The 14,967-nt window shown below is 44.2% G+C and overlaps 1 long non-coding RNA gene across 2 annotated transcripts; it reads left to right on the forward strand.

Moving 5' to 3' along the window:
• The first annotated feature begins 1,070 nt into the window (after positions 1–1,070).
• Positions 1,071–11,311, forward strand: LOC138667618 (uncharacterized). 2 transcript variants are annotated; one of them, XR_011318863.1, is made up of 5 exons: positions 1,071–1,509; positions 7,886–7,978; positions 8,078–8,240; positions 8,330–8,486; positions 9,967–11,311. It is a non-coding gene; the product is annotated as an uncharacterized lncRNA (long non-coding RNA). The 2 variants fall into 2 exon arrangements; XR_011318862.1 differs by having other exon boundaries at positions 7,886–8,240.
• The last annotated feature ends 3,656 nt before the right edge of the window (positions 11,312–14,967 follow it).

The following is a 14,967-nucleotide window of genomic DNA, read 5'->3' on the forward strand; positions in this document are numbered from 1 at the left end:
TAGCATCGCTTGGAAAACTGACTGACAGGTTGGTCACACTTGTCAAACATAGTGTTTGACAAGTGTGACCAACTTTTTACTATAGATGCAGCCTATGCCGCATCTATAGTAAAAGATAGAATGTTTAAAAATAATTAAAAAAATTTAAAAAATGGTTATACTCACCCTGCAGACAGCCGATGTCCTCAGCGGCGTCCATTCCTATAGATGGTGTGTGTAGGACCTTCGATGACGTCGCGGTCACGTGAGCGGTCGCGCGACCAATCACAGGACCGCGACGTCATCGCAGAACCTTCACACAGACCATCTATAGGAACAGAAGCGGCCGCATGCACCGTTGAGAGGCGGGAAGACACCGGGGCCATCAGAGGGTAAGTATAAGACTATTTTTTATTTTAATTCTTTTTTTTTTTACTAATTATATGGTGCCCAGTCCGTCGAGGAGAGTCTCCTCTCCTCCACCCTGGGTACCAACCGCACATAATCTGCTTACTTCCCGCATGGTGTGCACAGCCCCATGTGGAAAGTAAGCAGATCAATGCACTCCTAGGTGTGCGGAATCCCCACAATTCCGCATTTTTAATGAACATGTTGCTTTTTTTTCCGCAATGCGATTTTTTCGCAGAAAAGAAAGCAACATTTGCACTAGAAATGCGGAATACACTGTAATTAATAGGAGGCATATTTAAGCGTTTTTTTCGCGTTTTTATCACGTTTTTATAACGAAAAAAACGCAAAAAATACTGAACGTGTGCACATGGCCTAATGGACGGATTTCAACACACCCTGATGCCATTTATAATAGCTTTCACGCGTACTACCGGAGCATATACTCCACTCTGCAACCTCCCCCTCCTTTACTACTAAAGTCATTCCTCCATGGATAACTGCTCATAGAGTGCATCAAAACAATGCATTACTGTCTATGGGAACACATTGGTATGCAAGGACATGCGTACTTCACGCTGATCATGTCCAGGAAATGATGTCACCACCTGCAAAATCCCTGATGTATTAAAAGGGGTCTGGAGACAGGTAGTCCATTACTCTCAAGACTCAGGATGGAAGCGGAAGACTCAGCACTGAAGCACCAGACTCTGCACTGAAGCACAAGTCTCTGCACTGAAGCACAAGACTCTGCACTGAAGCACCAGACTCTGCACTGAAGCACAAGACTCCGCACGGAAGCACAAGACTCTGCACGGAAGCACAAGACTCTGTACTGAAGCACCAGACTCTGCACGGAAGCATAAGACTCTGCACTGAAACACAAGACTCTGCATGGAAGCACAAGACTCTGCACGGAAGCACAAGACTCTGCACGGAAGCACAAGACTCTGCATGGAAGCACAAGACTCTGCATGGAAGCACAAGACTCTGCACGGAAGCACAAGACTTTGCACAGAAGCACAAGACTCTGCATGGAAGCACAAGACTGGTTGTCTCCTGGTGCTGCCGTCTGTCCCTGGCCTGTGTTGACTGCTGTGCTGTTGGACTACTGCCTGTAATGTAAGTATTGGTGTCCATTTTTATATTTTCCAACATATTGTTTGGTTCTTAACAACTTTAATTTTTCTTCTCTGTTCTTTACGCTAGTGTTTCACTTGACTGCTGCCAGCTATTGTAATGAAGCATTAAACTAAATTAATTATATATATCCTGAGGATAGGATTTACTGTTTGATAGTCTAGTATCATCATAAAAAATACATTTTTTTTATTTTTTTGATCTATTGTATTTTATTGTCTTAGTTTTTGCTATATTTATTATTATTCTGTTTCATACCCTACATGGGACCTCTGTTGTGAATTCCGCTCTTGGGCTCCCTCCGGTGGTTGTAAGTGGCACTTTTGTGAGTTCTGCTCTTGGGCTCCCTCCGGTGGTTTTAAGTTGAATGGCTGCTCCTTGGATTTAGCTGTCAGCAGCTGCTTCCACTGATTGTCTTTTCTGCTCGGCTATTTAGCCTGGCTCTTTCCTTCAGCTTGTGCCACTTGTCTATGGTTCCTGGTTGGATTCACATCTCTTTGGATTTCCCTGTTATCCTGACCAGTTCAGCAAAGCTAAGTCCTTGCTTGCTCTTTTCTGTCCACAGGTTGTGGACTTATCCGTTCTGTGCTTTCTATGTTTGTCCAGCTTGTCAGTATGAATTAATTCTGTGATGCTGGAAGCTCTGGGAAGCAGATTTACCCTCCACACCTTTAGTCAGGTGTGGAGATTTTTGTAAACTCTGTGTGGATTTTTTGTAGTGTTTAACACTGACCGCACAGTATTCCATCCTGTCCTATCTATCTAGCTAGACTGGCCTACTATGCTCATCCTAGTTTCATTCTGTGTATGTCTTTTCCCTCTCCACTCACAGTCATTACTTGTGGGGGGCTATCTATCCTTTGGGGATTTTCTCTGAGGCAAGATAGTTTTCCTGTTTCTATCTTTAGGGGTAGTTAGTTCTCAGGCTGTGACGAGGTGCCTAGGGAGTGTTAGGAGCATCCCACGGCTACTTCTAATGTTGTGTTGAGCTTAGGGACTGCGGTCAGTTCAGATACCACTTCCTTCAGAGCTCGTTCCATGTTGCTCCTAAACCACCAGATCATAACAGTGCAAGTGGCCAAAAATGAATTAAATGCATCTCAAAAGAAGGAAAAAATTCTGAGCCATTTTTTTTTCTGTGCTCTCTTTTGTCTTTTTTTTCCTCTTGATCTCTGGGTGGTTCAGGATTTATGCTCTGGCATGGATGTTCAGGGTTTGTTTTCTCGTGTGGATCAACTTGCTGCAAGAGTACAGAGTATCCAAGATTATGTTGTCCAGACTCCGGCTTTGGAGCCTAGAATTCCTACTCCTGATTTGTTTTTTTTTGAGACAGATCCAAGTTTTTGAACTTTGAAAATAACTGCAAATTGTTTTTTGCTTTGAAACCCCGTTCTTCTGGTGATCCCATTCAGCAAGTTAAAATCATCATATCCTTGCTGCGTGGTGACCCTCAGGACTGGGCATTCTCCCTTGAATCAGGGGATCTGGCATTGCTGAATGTAGACGCATTTTTTCAAGCGCTCGGATTATTGTATGACGAACCTAATTCTGTGGATCATGCAGAAAAAACCCTGTTGGCCTTGTGTCAAGGTCAGGAAGCGGCAGAATTATACTGCCAGAAATTTAGTAAATGGTCTGTGCTCACTAAATGGAATGAGGATGCTCTGGCTGCTATTTTCAGAAAAGGTCCTTCTGAAGCCCTTAAAGATGTTATGGCGGGCTTCACTACGCCTACTGGTTTGAGCGAATCTATGTCTCTAGCCATTCAGATTGATCGGCGTTTGCGCGAGCGCAAAGCTATGCACCATATGGCAGTGTCCTCTGAGCAGAGTCCTGAACCTATGCAATGTGATAGGATTTTGACTAGAACAGAACGGCAGGAATTCAGACGTCAGAATAGGCTGTGTTTTTACTGTGGTGATTCTGCTCATGTTATTTCTGATTGCCCTAAACGTACTAGGAGGGTCGCTAGGTCTGTTACCATTAGTACTGTACAGCCTAAATTTCTTTTATCTGTGACCCTGATTTGCTCATTGTCGTCCTTTTCTGTCATGGCATTTGTGGATTCAGGCGCTGCCCTGAACTTAATGGACTTAGAATTCGCCAGGCGCTGTGGTTTTTCCTTGCAGCCTTTGCAGAGCCCTATTCCTTTGAGGGGCATTGATGCTACTCCATTGGCCAAGGATAAACCTCAGTACTGGACGCAGATGACCATGAACATGGCTCCTGCACATCAGGAAAATTGCCGTTTTCTGGTGTTGCATAACCTGCATGATGTTGTTGTATTGGATTTTCCATGGTTACAGGAACATAATCCGGTGCTGGATTGGAAAACTATGTCTGTGACTAGTTGGGGTTGTCAAGGGGTACATAGTGACGTTCCTTTGATGTCAATTTCCTCTTCCCCCTCTTCTGAGGTCCCTGAGTTTTTGTCGGATTTCCAGGATGTATTTGATGAGCCCAAGTCCAGTTCCCTTCCTCCACATAGGGACTGTGATTGTGCTATTAACTTGATTCCTGGTTGTAAGTTCCCTAAGGGCTGACTTTTCAATCTGTCTGTGCCAGAGCATGCCGCCATGCGGAGCTATGTTAAGGAATCTTTGGAGAAAGGGCATATTTGGCCGTCTTCGTCACCATTGGGAGCGGGTTTCTTTTTTGTTGCTAAGAAGGATGGCTCCTTGAGACCCTGTATAGATTATCGTCTTCTTAATAAGATCACGGTCAAATTCCAATACCCCTTGCCTTTGCTTTCTGATTTGTTTGCTCAGATTAAGGGGGCTAGTTGGTTTACTAAGATTGACCTCCGAGGGGCATATAATCTTGTTCGTATTAAACAGGGTGACGAATGGAAAACTGCATTTAATACGCCCGAGGGCCATTTTGAATACCTTGTGATGCCATTCGGGCTCTCTAATGCTCCATCTGTGTTCCAATCCTTCATGCATGATATTTTCCGCAATTATCTTGATAAATTCATGGTTGTATATTTGGATGATATTTTGATTTTTTCCAATGATTGGGAGTCTCATGTGAAGCAGGTCAGGATGGTGTTCCAGATCCTTCGTGATAATGCTTTATTTGTGAAGGGGTCTAAGTGCCTATTCGGAGTTCAGAAGGTCTCTTTTTTGGGTTTTATTTTTTCTCCCTCGTCTATGGAAATGGATCCTGTTAAGGTCCAAGCTATTCATGACTGGATTCAACCCACATCTGTGAAGAGCCTTCAAAAATTTTTGGGCTTTGCTAATTTCTATCGCCGTTTCATTGCCAACTTTTCCAGTGTGGTTAAGCCCCTTACTGATTTGACGAAGAAAGGCGCTGATGTGACGAATTGATCCTCTGCGGCTGTTGAGGCCTTTCGGGAGCTTAAACGCTGATTTACTTCTGCCCCTGTGTTGCGTCAGCCGGATGTTTCTCTTCCTTTTCAGGTTGAGGTTGACGCTTCTGAGATTGGGGCAGGGGCCGTTTTGTCTCAGAGGGATTCTGATGGTTCTTTGATGAAACCGTGTGCTTTTTTTTCCAGAAAGGTTTCACCTGCGGAACGCAATTATGATGTCGGCAATCGGGAGTTGTTGGCTATGAAGTGGGCGTTTGAGGAGTGGCGACATTGGCTTGAGGGAGCTAAGCACCGCGTTGTGGTCTTGACTGATCATAAGAATCTGATTTACCTCGAGTCGGCCAAGCGGCTGAATCCTAGACAGGCTCGATGGTCCCTGTTTTTCTCCCATTTTGATTTTGTGGTCTCGTATCTTCCGGGATCTAAGAATGTTAAGGCTGATGCCCTCTCTAGGAGTTTTTCGCCTGATTCTCCTGGAGTCCTTAAGCCGGTTGGCATTCTTAAGGAAGGGGTGATTCTTTCTGCCATCTCCCCTGATTTGCGGCGGGTGCTTCGGGAATTTCAGGCTGATAGGCCTGACCGCTGTCCAGTGGGGAAGCTGTTTGTTCCTGATGGATGGACAAGTAAGGTGATTTCTGAGGTTCATTGTTCAGTGTTGGCTGGTCATCCTGGGATTTTTGGTACCAGAGATTTGGTTGCTAGGTCCTTTTGGTGGCCTTCCTTGTCGCGCGATGTGCGTACTTTTGTGCAATCCTGTGGGACTTGTGCCCGAGCCAAGCCTTGCTGTTCCCGCGCTTGTGGGTTGCTTTTGCCTTTGCCGGTCCCTGAGAGGCCCTGGACGCATATTTCCATGGATTTCATTTCGGATCTTCCTGTTTCCCAGAAGAAGTCTGTTATCTGGGTTGTTTGTGACCGGTTCTCTAAAATGGTCCATCTGGTACCTTTGCCTAAGTTGCCTTCCTCCTCGGATTTGGTTCCATTGTTTTTTCAGCATGTGGTTCGTTTGCATGGCATTCCGGAGAATATTGTGTCTGACAGAGGTTCTCAGTTTGTCTCTAGGTTTTGGCGGGCCTTTTGTGCTAGGATGGGCATTGATTTGTCTTTTTCTTCGGCGTTTCATCCTCAGACTAATGGCCAAACTGGGCGAACTAATCAGACCTTGGAGACCTATTTGAGATGCTTTGTGTCTGCTGATCAGGATGATTGGGTGGCTTTCTTGCTGTTGGCCGAGTTTGTCCTTAATAATCGGGCTAGTTCGGCTACTTTGGTTTCACCTTTCTTTTGTAATTTTGGTTTTCATCCTCGTTTTTCTTCTGGGCAGGTTGAGCCTTCTGATTGTCCTGGTGTGGATTCTGTGGTGGACAGGCTGCAGCAGATTTGGACTCATGTGGTGGACAATTTGACATTGTCTCAGGAAAGGGCTCAACGTTTTGCTAACCGCTGTTGGTGTGTTGGTCCCCGGCTTCGTTTGGGGGATTTGGTTTGGTTGTCTTCTCGTCATGTTCCTATGAAGGTTTCTTCCCCTAAGTTTAAGCCTCGGTTTATTGGTCCTTATAAAATTTCTGAAATTATTAATCCGGTGTCTTTTCGTTTGGCTCTTCCAGCCTCTTTTGCCATTCATAATGTTTTCCATAGATCTTTGTTGCGGAGATATGTGGTGCCCGTTGTTCCCTCAGTTGATCCTCCTGCCCCGGTGTTGGTTGAGGGAGAGTTGGAATATGAGGTTGAGAAAATTTTGGATTCTCGTTTTTCAAGGCGGAGGCTTCAGTATCTTGTCAAGTGGAAGGGTTATGGCCAGGAGGATAATTCTTGGGTTGTTGCCTCCGATGTCCATGCCACCGATTTGGTTCGTGCTTTTCACTTGGCTCGTCCAAATAGGCCTGGGGGCTCTGGTGAGGGTTCCGTGACCCCTCATCAAGGGGGGGTACTGTTGTGAATTCCGCTCTTGGGCTCCCTCTGGTGGTTGTAAGTGGCACTTTTGTGAGTTCTGCTCTTGGGCTCCCTCCGGTGGTTTTAAGTTGAATGGCTACTCCTTGGATTTAGCTGTCAGCAGCTGCTTCCACTGATTGTCTTTTCTGCTCGGCTATTTAGCCTGGCTCTTTCCTTCAGCTTGTGCCACTTGTCTATGGTTCCTGGTTGGATTCACATCTCTTTGGATTTCCCTGTTATCCTGACCAGTTCAGCAAAGCTAAGTCCTTGCTTGCTCTTTTCTGTCCACAGGTTGTGGACTTATCCGTTCTGTGCTTTCTATGTTTGTCCAGCTTGTCAGTATGAATTAATTCTGTGATGCTGGAAGCTCTGGGAAGCAGATTTACCCTCCACACCTTTAGTCAGGTGTGGAGATTTTTGTAAACTCTGTGTGGATTTTTTGTAGTGTTTAATACTGACCGCACAGTATTCCATCCTGTCCTATCTATCTAGCTAGACTGGCCTCCTATGCTCATCCTAGTTTCATTCTGTGTATGTCTTTTCCCTCTCCACTCACAGTCATTACTTGTGGGGGGCTATCTATCCTTTGGGGATTTTCTCTGAGGCAAGATAGTTTTCCTGTTTCTATCTTTAGGGGTAGTTAGTTCTCAGGCTGTGACGAGGTGCCTAGGGAGTGTTAGGAGCATCCCACGGCTACTTCTAGTGTTGTGTTGAGCTTAGGGACTGCGGTCAGTACAGATACCACTTCCTTCAGAGCTCGTTCCATGTTGCTCCTAAACCACCAGATCATAACAGACCTCGCACCTTTTTCAGCCACCTGGTGGCCTTTTCTCTTCCTTTATGTATTTTATAAATGTTGTGAGTACTGTACAAAGAATAAACTATATTTTTTTAATATATTGGTGGTGTATCATAATTTTAGGTTTTTAGTGGTGAATGGTTACACGCCTATACCAGTATTTGCTTGCAAGTCGTCCTCCAATGAAGCTTCCGAAGGCGGACATGACACTGACTATGTAATCTCATTTGATTACTGATTGGTATGTATTGACTGAAAATACTATACATGTGGTAAATCATGTATTTTCTTTACAGGTACCTTCCAGTGGAGACGATCAGGAGCAGTCAAGTGAAAATGAAACTTCCCGGGGTCGTCGGCCCCATGTGTCTCAGGAGGAAAGATGGGGTGTAAGTATTCTTTTCAGCAGAGTTGTAATAACATTTGTTTCCAGTTTTACTTAAAATTTATTTTTGTTCTATTTGATCTATTGGTTCCACAATGGGAAGAAGCCAATCAAGATATTGACAATGAGAAACTCATCAACCTTGTGGGACACCTGTGACCATCAGCACTCCGACAATGTGGTGATTCGATGACTCTGGGAAGAAGTGGCAACATCGCTGCTGGCTGATTGGGACCGTGCCACGCCACGTGCCAGAAATGATTTTGGTAAGTATTGCAATGTGGTCTGCCGTGGCAGTGAAAATATTAATGTATTTTTTTTACAATTAATTTTTTACTTTTTTTTCCCTTCACAGTGAAGTAAATCAAATTCCGCTGGCATTCGACCAAGGACCGCTTCAACAAGGACATGAGAGAGGAAAATCGGGCTAAAAGTGGTGCTGCACCAAGGTTAAGAAAATGCAAATACTACAAGAACCTTGCTTTCCTGAGGCCTGCGCTTGCTACACGAATGTAAGTATATATATATATTTTTTATGTTTGTGGTGAAATATGTGTATATATATATATATATATATATCTATATGTGTGTAGTGACATATTTCTAGGGTTATATGTGTGACTAGTGATAATGTAACATCTGTCCTGAAGGCAAGTCGCACCTAGGTGTTAATAGGTACTTCCTTGGGACTAGTAGAAATTTTGTCTCCGTATCTCACCAGGAGGTCTAGCTAGGGCCAAGAAGAAAGGTAACATTTGGCAATTCCTATGTCTTGGAGGGGAGATGTTAATTTCGTCCGGAGGGCATCTATTCCTGAGAACCTTTTCACAAGTGTCTCAGGAGAAAAATAATATATTCATTAGTAGTGCGGCCGCGGCCAATCAACAAGCCAGCAATTATGATATTAACCTGAGGAGCCGGTCTAGAAACCTGACCTCCAGACCAAAGTTATAAATTTAGGCTGCAGACAGAGAATAAGGGGACAATACAAATATCTCGCTGAGGATCTGTTTATACCAAGGAAGGTGACGGGCACAAGGGGGCATTCTTTGCGTCTGGAGGAGAGAAGGTTTTTCCACCAACATAGAAGAGGATTCTTTACTGTTAGGGCAGTGAGAATCTGGAATTGCTTGCCTGAGGAGGTGGTGATGGCGAACTCAGTCGAGGGGTTCAAGAGAGGCCTAGATGTCTTCCTGGAGCAGAACAATATTGTATCATACAATTATTAGGTTCTGTAAAAGGATGTAGATCTGGGGATTTATTATGATGGAATATAGGCTGAACTGGATGGACAAATGTCTTTTTTCGGCCTTACTAACTATGTTACTATGTTACTATGTAATTGTGTTCACATAATGGGGGCAGCCTGAGAAGCTGGTGTGATCCAATCTACATTCTTTCTACCCTCAGGGAGCAGAAAGCAACTACCAGTTAGATAGTTTCTGTAAGTTCTCCTGTTTATTTTGATACTGTTTTGCATAAGTTGTATGTCTTTTTATTATCATATTTTTATACCTTTTTCTTATTGTAAGCATTGAACCATTCGTTATTAAAGTATAAAACTTTAACAAGTTGAACCTTGAATGTTCTAAAAGAATCTATAGCCTAAGGTGTGTGAGCCTTATGAGTGATAGACATATTTTTATTAGTATTATTATTTCCGGGACTCATCACCCGTGTATTCGATGAGTGGTGGCAGCGTGTATGAGCGGGTGTGTGGCCTGGGTCGGTGTGTGATTTATGCTTCCATTTCAGCATAGGACAGAGGTTGAATGCTGGACTGAGAGTGGGGAGATAGATTAACCCTTGCAGGCACAGCCCCAAGTCACGTGTGAGAGCAGGCACGTGACGAATAAGTGACACCACGGAGAAGGGATCCGTGACAATGTTGCAATGTTGTTTTTAAAATGTTTGATTTTCTTTTCCACACAGAACCTGGAGTAGCACAACACAACATGTATTTTTTTACTAATGTGTTTCTTTTCCACACAGAACCTGGTGCAGCACAACACAACCTGGATCATCCTTTGTTGAAGCGGCCCCTCATTGACCACCCACCGAACAGACGCAGTCCCAGTCATCCACCAGCAATGGAGCAACCTGGCAGGCTTCACAGGCTGGGGAAGAGGCAGCAGGTCCATCTGGTTTTCCCCTCTACCAGCCATCTTCCTCTGCTGTGTCTTCTCATCAGTGGCAGAGGACCAGGGAGAGGGTAGGCATGCCCAAGTTTATGCACTTAAGCTCGGTCTTCCAGGGTGGGATTAGGGTGCTTGGTGCTAGTCTGAAGAGTAGGTTCACCCATGTGAACACACTTTTACAGGATGTCAACAAACGCCTTGACTGCCTGGAAGCCGACCTTGAGAGACAGGCGCAACATTTTTTTCAGCCTTTGAGCGGAGCGTGTCGGAAAACCTTACGCCTCAACTCGAGCTGGGCATCATGCAGTCCTGTCAGGCTGCTTACAGCTATGCATTTCAGCAGCAGCAGTCCCAATGCTTCCATAATAATAATAATCTTTATTTTTATATAGCACTAACATATTCCGCAGCGCTTTACAGTTTGCACAAATTATCATCACTGTCCCCGATTGGGCTCACAATCTAAATTCCCTATCAGTATGTCTTTGGCATGTGGGAGGAAACCGGAGAACCCGCAGGAAACCCACGCAAACACGGAGAGAACATACAAACTCTTTGCAGATGTTGTCCTGGGTGGGATTAGAACCCAGGACCCCAGCGCTGCAAGGCTGTAGTGCTAACCACTGCGCCACCGTGCTGCCATCCACAGGCCAGAAGATATTACCAGCAGCCGATCATCTTTCCAACTTCCACAGCACCAAACTATCCTCCTCCACCACCACCGCCTCCAGTTCACTAATCCACCATGCTGCCAAGTCCAGCACCCCTGCCCACTACAGCACCCCTGCCCACTACAGCACCCCTGCCCACTCCAGCACCCATGCCTACTCCAGCACCCCTGCCAGCACCCCTACCCACTCCAGCACCATGGCCAATCACTTCAACAGAGGCAACCAATCCCACTGGGCCAACAAAAAAAGAGGACAAAAATACATCATCTTAGGACCTGGACGAAGACCCAGAGACAGAAATCCCTCCCAAAATTGGACCCACCACCTCCACCCTCACAAATGTTTCCCTATCTTGCTTCCCAATGTATCCACTCCCATCCCTGATCCAATCCTTCAATTTGTTTCCCCTTCCCCTGTAACCCCTTCCTCAACTACCACCCAATCCTCACAGCTCCACACCCCCAAGGTTCACCCCATTTCACCCTCTGATACACCCCGACCCTAAACCTAATCACCACCCCGAACCTTACCACCATTTTTTTTTTGTTATTATTGTAAATAAAATTTGTATTTATTTTTTTTCAACAATATCTTGTGTTTTCTTTTATAGTTGCACCGCCGCCCCAAGAACATACATATGTCTATTGTATTTTTGAGGGAACTTGTACGATTTAATGGAACACATTTTAAAATAACAGGTACATTTGAATAGAACAGGTAAATTTTAAAATTACATGTACATTTTAGTATAACACATACATTTTAACACAACATGTACATTTTAACATAACATGTACACTTTAAAATTACAGTTATTTTACAATTACAGGTAAATTTTACTTAGCTGCTTAAACCATTGTGTCCTGCCATTCCACACGTCCATTATCAGACACTAAGTAATCAGCACACTTATCTCTCATCTGGGCAATTTCCACAGTAGTCATCCGAGGGTGACTTTGGTAATCATGCAATGTAACAGGTTCCTCAGTTTCTAAGTTGGGCCGCTCTTTTGCCATGATGTAGTTGTATATAAGAGCACATGCTTTCACAACCTCATCAATAGTTTTCAATTTTTAGATTAATAGATATTCCCAAAATGCACCATTCACATACCACAATCCAAAGACACACTCCACAGTTCTCCGTGCCCTTGTCAGTCGGTAGTTGTAAAAAATTTTTGTGTGATTTAAGTCCCAACTTGAATATGGTTTTAGGAGGTTGGCACACATTTGGAAGGCCACAACACACGATATTGGTGATCCTTCAGTGTTGGGAAGAGGTTGTGGCTGTGGGAAATTAAAATCATTACCATACAATCGTTGGCCAATGTTCTACTTTTTGAAAGTTTGTGAGTCATTTCCTCATCCAAATGAGCCAATGTCTATGGTGACAAATCTATACTAAGCATCGGCAATCGCCATTAGAACAATGGAATAGTATTTTTTATAATTGAAGTACTCAGTTCCACTACCAGAAGGTTTCACAATCCTAATGTGTTTGCCGTTCACAGCCCCAAGCAGTTAGGAAAATTACACATTTCCTGGAATTTGGCAGCATTTTCCAACCAGATTTCAGTTGTGGGTTGGAGGAGGAATTCTGGACGCAGAACTTCAACTAAAGCACGGCAGGTGTCTCCAATAATCCCAGACAGTGTGGAGACTCCAATCCTGAATTGAAAATGGATTGATGATAATGTCTCTCCAGTAGCCAGGAATCTGCGGAACAGAAAATGAGAAAAAAAAGTCACTCGTACTACATGGCTTTTTGAAAAAAAAAATGGAAAAAAAATACGGGAAAAAAATCAGTACATGGTTATTATTACAATAATACTAATGACGTGTTTGTTTTTCAAAATTACGTACCTCAGGGTGACCAACAGCCGTTCTTCAGCAGGAATTGCTCAACGGAGTTGTGTGTCCTGCCTGGCAATTGATCCTTGGTCACGTTGTAAAAAGTCATCAAAGCTCTGTTCTGTCATCCTCGTAAAGTCTAAAAACTTCTGAGGCAGCTCTGTGTACAAGGAGTGGTATGCTCCACGGCTCTCTCAGAGTTCAAGGATGGGGTGTTGCCAATATCGACAACGTCTTTGCCGTCTTTCTCTTCTTCTTTGTTCTTGACAAGCAAATGCAGCAAACCAATTTCAATTATTAATCCAGATCTTCATAGAAGCTGTCCATGTCAAGATCCATCTTGCAGCTTGATACAGCAGCCAAAGACTATGGTTTCATCAGTGCAGTGTGTGTATATATATATAGGATGTCTGATGTCAACAAAAAGCTACTGGAAAACATTGGAAATATTGAAGGCATGCACATAAACAACACAAACGCATGCAAAAACGCATGCAAACGCATGCACATGCTGATGCGGATAAAAAAACTCTGCATAAGCATGCGTTTGCACACGTTTTTGCATGCGTTTGCGCACATATACTCAAATGTGAACTTATCCTATGTGAGCGGAGAATATGTGCATATGTGTGTGTGTGTTTGTGCGCGTGTATCTGTCTGTGTGTGTGTACCTGTGCGACATGTATACCCAGGCGTCGTCTGATAGGATTAGTACTCCAATCCGGCTATGCCTTTTGTCACATATGACAGAGACAGCATGAGCCGATGATGGGAGATTAGTCTCATCATCCGGCACTTGTATTCAATTAAAACATTTGCATAATTTAGATATTCACATACACAATATATACTCACCAAACACCTAATCCCCAATGCCCGCGTCTCCTGCAAGCAATCAAAAATAATAAACCAACATATACTTACTAGTGATAAGTGAGTATATTCGTTACTCGAGATTTCCCGAGCACGCTCGGGTGTCCTCCGAGTATTTTTTAGTGCTCGGAGATTTAGTTTTCATTGCCGCAGCTGAATGATTTACATCTGTTAGCCAGCTTGATTACATGTGGGGATTCCCTAGCAACCAGGCAAATCCCACATGTACTTATGTTGGCTAGCAGCTGTAAATCATGCAGCTGCGTCAACAACAACTAAATCTCCGAGCACTTACAAATACTAGGAGACCACCCGAGCATGCTCGGGAAATCTCGAGCAATGAGTATACTCGCTCATCACTAATACTTACCTGTCCGCCGTAGTCCATTTAATACCAAGTGTCCCACGTCAATGTCACCTGGCCGCCGGCGATACACTGACAGGAGGTGATCGCTTCTGCATTGTATCACTGAGACGCCGTGAAAGTTCATAGCAACATAGTTAGCAAGGCCAAAAAAAGACATTTGTCCATCCAGTTCAGCCTATATTCCGTCAGAATAAATCCCCAGATCTACGTCCTTCTAAAGAACCTAATAACTGTAAGATACAATATTGTTACACTCCAGGAAGACATCCAGGCCTCTCTTGAACCCCTCAACTGAGCTTGCCATCACCACCTTCTCATATCCTCATTGCCCTAAAAGTAAAGAACCTCTTCTATGTTTATGTAAAAACCTTCTCTCCTCCAGATGCAGAGAATGCCCCCTTGTGACCGTCACTTTCCTTGGTATAAACAGATCCTCGGAGAGATACTTGTATCGTCCCCTTATATACTTGTACATGGTTATCAGATCGCCCCTCAGTCATCTAAATAATCCTAATTTTGCTAATCTCTCTGGGTATTTATTAATTTTGTTGCCCTCCTTTGTGCTCGCTCTGGTTCCAATATATCCTTCCTGAGCGTCGGTGCCCAAAACTGTACACAGTACTCCATGTGGGGTCTAACCAGGGATTTGTACAGAGGCAGTATAATGCTCTCATCATGTGTATCCAGACCTCTTTTAATGCACCCCATGATCCTGTTTGCCTTGGCAGCTACTGCCTGGCACTGGCTGCTCCAGGTAAGTGTCATGGCTCTGGACGAGAATTCCTTTCCCTGTCCTGGGCTGTACGGAGTTAACTTTGCTGACCTCTTTTTGGTTTGGGGAGGGCTATATTAACCCGCTCTCCTGTGGGGGGGTTTGTCAGTGATAGTTCTGTCCTTGGCTGAGCAGCTGACCTTGCTATACCTGTGTATACCGTTTGTTCCCGTGTGCTTGTCTAGTGTATGATCCGGCTTGTCCCTCGTTTTGTGTCTTCTCTCTGAATCTGTACCTCTGCTATTTCTCTGGTTCTGATCTCTGGCTTGCTCTCTGACTGCTCTCCTTGTCTGTGCCCTTGGTTACTGCGTTCATGTTTGGC

Source organism: Ranitomeya imitator, chromosome 2 (genome assembly GCF_032444005.1).
Source record: "Ranitomeya imitator isolate aRanImi1 chromosome 2, aRanImi1.pri, whole genome shotgun sequence".
Lineage (NCBI taxonomy): Eukaryota > Metazoa > Chordata > Amphibia > Anura > Dendrobatidae > Ranitomeya > Ranitomeya imitator.